This window comes from Capricornis sumatraensis, chromosome 14, assembly GCF_032405125.1.
Source record: "Capricornis sumatraensis isolate serow.1 chromosome 14, serow.2, whole genome shotgun sequence".
NCBI classification, from domain to species: Eukaryota; Metazoa; Chordata; class Mammalia; order Artiodactyla; family Bovidae; genus Capricornis; species Capricornis sumatraensis.
Window position 1 is genome coordinate 82,859,562 of NC_091082.1, and position 6,184 is coordinate 82,865,745.

Here is a 6,184-nt window from a genome sequence, read left to right on the forward strand (position 1 = left end):
CGGATTCTAATTCTCTTAGAGAGTAGAATTGTTTTTTATGATAACATCAGGCCCGCAGGGTTCACTTTGATCTGAGCTGGTATTCCTGTTTTGGAAGTTATCACCCTCTGTTTACAGAATACAGGGCTTCATTTTTACTCTGCCCTTTACAGATGAGGTGAGGAGCCTCACCTTCTACAGAAGTCTGATTCTGAATTATTCTTGATTTCTTAGACTGCCTCATTGTTCTTGAAAGGGGTGAAGAACAAATGCCAGCAATACACTTCATAGTGAAGTGAAGTGAAGTGAAGTGAAGTGAAGTGAAGTCGCTCAGTCCTGTCCGACTCTGCGACCCCGTGGACTGTAGCCCACCAAGCTCCTCTGTCCATGGGATTCTCCAGGCAAGAATACCGGAGTGGGTTACCATTTCCTTTTCCAGGGGATCTTCCTGACCCAGGGATCGAACCCGGGCCTCCCAGATTGCAGGCAGAGGCTTTAACCTCTGCACCACCAGGGAAGCCCTTAGACTTCATAGCTTCTCTAAATCAACATGAGGTTACAAACTTCTTAAAATGGTATTTCAACCTAGTAACTGTAAGAATGTTTTCTGGTAATATTCTTAGTTAAGAAAGTCAAATTTGTTCAAATTCCCAATATTCACTGCTTTTACTGTCTAAGATCTGAAGTAGTTGCCCACAAATTTGTAAATGCTTTTTAAATAATATATAAAAAGGATTTTGCAGTGATTGAACAATGACTATTAAGAGTTGGCTTTAATCTTTGAATAGAAATGATTTAAAAATCACTTTCTTCACAAATGAAATTTAATTAATTTCATTTTGAAGCATATTTCTCTAAGTTTGGAGATTTTATTTTAAAACCACATTTTCTCACCTAGATACTACTGGGGACTGTCTTGACTTGCCCTATAAATACAAATGTTATTGAAGTGAAAACAGGCAAGGTGTTCAATTCCAAATTCCTACATGTTTCAGAGAAATGTGAAGGATGGTGACCACATTCAAGCCCACAGTAAAATGTTAGCATTGTGACGTAGTCGCATTCATGAGAGTGAAAGAAACCAGAGAATAACTTTTGTAGATTGCTTTTTCCCCTTCTGTTTTCACTGAGATGTAATTGATATACAGGCATAACTCGGAGACATCCATGGGTTTGATTCTAGAGTAGCTCATTAAAGTGATTTATCCCAATAAACTGAGTCACAGGAATTGTTTGTTTTTTTCCAGTGGGTATAGAAGTTCTGTTTATACTATCCTGTGGTCTATTAAGAGTGCAGGAGCAGTGTGTCTGAACAACAATGTACACAGCTAAATTAAAAATTACCTTATTGCTAAAAATGTTAAACATCACCTGTGCCATCCAAGATAAGTGAACACAGATCACCATAACAGAATAACAACTTTAAAAGCTTGAATTATGGAAAGAATTACCACAGTGTGATACAGAGACTTGCAATTAGCAAATGCTATTTGAAAAATGGCACTGCAGGGCTGCCACAAACCTTCACTTGTACACACACAAAAATGCAATATCTGCAAAGGGCAACACATCAGAGAACAAGTGAACAAGTATAGGTTTACTTGTAACACTGTACAGGTTTAAAATGCTCAGCATGATTTGATAATGATACCTTTGTGAAATGATTGCCACAGTAAGTTGTTTTAACATCTATTAACTCACATAGTTACCAACTTCTTTTCCTTGTGATCAGAACGTTCAAGACCTTCTTCCTTAGCAACTTGCCAGGGTAGTCACCCCTTGATATCCAAAGGATTGGTTACAGATCCCCAACCACTTCCCCTGTAATTAAAAATCTGAATGCGCAAGACTCATATAATATAGCATAGCATTTCTGGCCCTCTGTATCCAAGGATGCTGATGCAGAGCATTGGATCCAGAGTGTCGACTGTATACAACACAGCATTACTAATTATAGTTACCATGCTGTGCACATTGGGCTTCCCTGGTGGCTCAGCCATAAAGAATCTGCCTGCAATGAGGCAGACCTGGGTTCAGTCCCTGAGTTGAGAAGATTCCCTGGAGAAGGAAATGGCAACCCGTTTCAGTATTCCTGCCTGGGAAATCCCACAGACACAGGAGCCTTGCAGGCTGCAATCCATGGGGTCACAAGAGTTGGACACAACTTAGTGGCTAGACCACCACCGCCACCATGTACATTATATCTTTGTACTTGTTCATCTTATATCTGGAATTTTGTACCTTTTCACCCCCTTCACTCACTTCACCCATCACCTCTCAGTCCCCGCTTCTTGCAACCAAATATCTGACTTCTTTTTCTGTGAGTGTGGACGTCTGGATCTCACATACATATGAGATCACACAGGATTTGTTTCTTTCTGTGTGACTTACTCACTTAGCATAACTCCTTCAAAGGCGTTGTGCTGTCACAAAGGGCAGGATTTCCTTATTTCTCATGGCCGGATAGGATTGCACTGTGTGTGTAAACCGTGTCTTCTTTGTCGTCCCTCAGTGGACACTTCAGTTGTTTCCATGTCTTTGTTATTGTAAATAATTCTGAAGTAAACAGAAAGGTGTAGTTATATCTTCCATGTGGTGGTTTAATTTCCTTCAAATACATATCCAGATAGAATTGCTGGGTCATATAGTGGTTCTGTTTTCATTTTTTGAGGAAAATCCATGCTGTTTCTCATAGTATCTATATGAGTTTACTGCAGATCTTAACATTTTAAAAGAATCAAAAGGTAAAGGGATGTATGGATTTATGGAAACTATTTAGTGTGTCTGTACTACAGGAGTGGTCAAATTATTCTAATAAGTGGTGTATGGAGTGCTAAACTCTGTTTCCCTACAAGGTAAGGTAAAAAGACAGCATCAGAGAGTAACAGAATTAAGTACATAAATTAAATTCCGGCAGTCCAGCTAGAAAATCAACAATTAAAAAACAACTGCATTTTTCAGTAAGTCACCGAACTACAAAGGATTCTTTTAAAAACACACGTTTTTCTAATATTGCAATTTAAAATGTTGCTCTGAGATGGAACCTTTAAAAAGGTAATGATTCTCAGTGTTCAATTTCAGGAATGCCTCATTTACCCCTTACTTGAAGGAAACCATGTGTTCTGGTTAGGGTCTCCTACGTAATTAAAACTCCCATTACATTTTTTTTGTGACGACAGATAGCTTTCTAAAATTTATTATTCAATTCCAGCATTGTCCAAAGAAATATAATGCAAGTTACGCAGGTAATTTTGAATTTTCTAGATGCCACATTAAAAAAAATGAAAAGAAGCAGGAAAATTAGTTTTCATATATTTTGCTTAACCCCTGTGCACTCACGCTCACTTTACGTGGGATGAGTCAGTTTTGACATTTGCAGCAGCCACTCAGGACCACTGGCTCTGGAGCTGGAAAACGCACTTCCACTCCTGCTTCGGAAACTGACTATACCAGAGAGACTACAACCCAACGTGGACCCGTCAGTTGTTTACAGTGTGCCTGCCCCAGCAAACCCTCGGGGTGCCTGCCTCGTGGAAGAGCTGACCGTGTGAGCGCTGGAGACTTGATTATTTCCCCTGGAGGGAGCGGCTTCACTATGAACCAGCGCTGTCACAGCACGGTGCTTGTTACCTGCCCGTGTCCTCAGGACGATTGTGGAGAGCGATTCTACAGTTAGGCCTCACTAAATCCTCCAGCACCACTGCATTCTTCTGTTTGTTGAAGCAATACTATTTTTTTTTTTTTTTTTGTCTGTTAGAAGGAAATGCTTCTCTTTAAGAATTTTAAATAGAATCTGATATTTGACAAAGATGTGTGTGTGCATGCTAAGCTGCTTCAGTCATGTACAACTCTTTGCAACCCCATGGACTGTAGCCCACCAGGCTCCTCTGTCCGTGGAGATTCTCCATGCAAGAACACTGGAGTGGGTTGCCATGCCTTCCTCCAGAGGATTGAATCTACGTCTCGTACATCTCCTGCATTGGCAGGAAGGTTCTTTAACAACTAGCACCACTTGGGAAGCCCTTGACAAAGATAAATAAGTATTAATATAAACTTAAGCAGCTCATTTGATATAACAAAGAACCTGATTAAAACAACAAAGATGATTACAATGTGAGCTAATTACAGTTATGTTAAATTATCTTCAGCATTCCTTAAGTCAACTCCAAGTGTTCACAGACACTTGAAGCTCATGGGCTGTCTGAACACTTTCCTGGTTGGCTTTAGCCTCGAAGAAATCCTTAGAGAACCGCACAGAAACATAAGGCTGGCTAGGCCCAGGTGCCATTCCAGGTGGGATGCTTTGTCTTCACCTTTTCCCCTGTGATGAAAGACACCACTGTGCTTTTACTAAGAAGTTGCCCCTCTTACTGGCCTTTGTAGAATCTGCTCCCAAAGTTGTGACTGTAACCTAAGGTAGAACCACATATCACAGGTTATGTAAAATGCACCTCCTCTCTTCCCGCCTCTGCGGACACACATTCTGGTCCCCCCGAAAGAACTTCTAATTCATTTCATTCAGAGACAGAAAGCAGAGGGGGGTTACACATCTGAGGGCGATGCATTTCATGATTTTCCCAAACCGATGGATTTGTGTTGGTGGTGGTTTTTATTATGTGATAAAAATATCCTGGTCAAGGAACGCCTTTGCAGAATTAATATTTACAAGTTGAAAGTGAATTTCTTTACAAAATTAAGTAAAATGTATTGTGATTTCTATTTTAAAAAAAAACCCCAAAGTGAATATAAAATGAACAGATTCTGTTATTATATCTCATTGGGCTAAAAAATTCCCCCATGTTTTGGATTCCCAGCTCCTAGAGGGTAGAGGAGTTAGTCTGATGGATAACTCTGTGGTCAACAGTTACCTTAAGTAAGTAAGTAAGTGTTAGTCGCTCAGTCATGCTTGACTCTTTGCGACCCCATGGACTGCAGCCCACCAGGCTCCTCTGTCCATGAGATTTTCCAGGCAAGGATATTGGAGTGGGTGCCATTTCCTTCTCCAGGGGATCTTCCCAACCCAGGGATTGAACCCGGGTCTCCTGTACCGCAGGCAGATTCCTTACTGACCAAGCTACAAGGCTCCTAAGTCAAAGCAAAATGTGTGAGTGCACATTATTTTACACGAAAACAGGGAAGGTAGGAGAAAACATCAATACTCTAGGAGAGGGAAGAGGAAACCAGGCATCCCTTGGATGTCCACGGCCCAATTAGCTTAGTGCCAACAGCTAAATATTCATTGAGCATCTCTGAAAAAAGTGCAACAGAAAAGAGAGATTTTTCAGTGGTAAAAGCAAACCTTTCTCTCTTCTCAGAGGGAAATAAAACTTCCTTGTCTGTGGCTCTCTTCTCAGAGGGAAATAAAACTTCCTTGTCTGTGGCTCTCATCAATGAGGGAGGAGAAGGGAAGTAAGCTGACAATTAAGTTTATAAATTATGGCTCTTCTGATTCTCATTAGGAACCAGAAACAGGAATTTGGTGCAAGAAACCACTTTACCTCCAAAGTCTTATAGGTCATGCAGCAGATAAATGGATTGTAAATTTGTGTACAATCTGTTTGGCCATGAAACTACTTAGCCTCAAGTGAGTAATGTAAACTCTTTTTTTCTCCGAATGAGACAGGATGAGGAGAAATGGTCCTGGCCTCTGTCACCTTAGATTTTGAGGCAATGTACAGAGCAAGTATTAATTCCAGGTAACGTTGTCTCTGAAATCGATTTTTATGACATCACACATTTTGAGATGGATCTTTTGCGTTGAAGACAGTTTCTTCCTGTGTCATAGTTGTTTCCACCTATATAGCTTATTATATAACCTTTCCTTTTCCTGAAATGGATCTAAATTTTGTACATGCACTCTCCCAACTAATCAAAAAAAATCCTTGGTATTACTTTCTGTTTAAATTTTTTTGAAAAGTTTTTTGATTGCTCAAGAAGAGTAAGCCAAGTAGAAAAAAGTTCCAATTAATTTGAGCCTTCAAGTTTTTGCTGCATAGCTTACAGTCCCACTGCCTGAATTGGATTTACTGAATCCAAAAAACTTTAGGAAAGCTCATTTAAGCAGACAGCTTAAAAACTACAAAGTTTCTGGATGAGTCATTATTTATATAACATTAAAATAATTTTAAGTTATAACGAATAAGGGACTCCAATCAAAATGGTGAAATAGGAGGTATAGCTCACCTCCTTCCTCGGATATATCAAA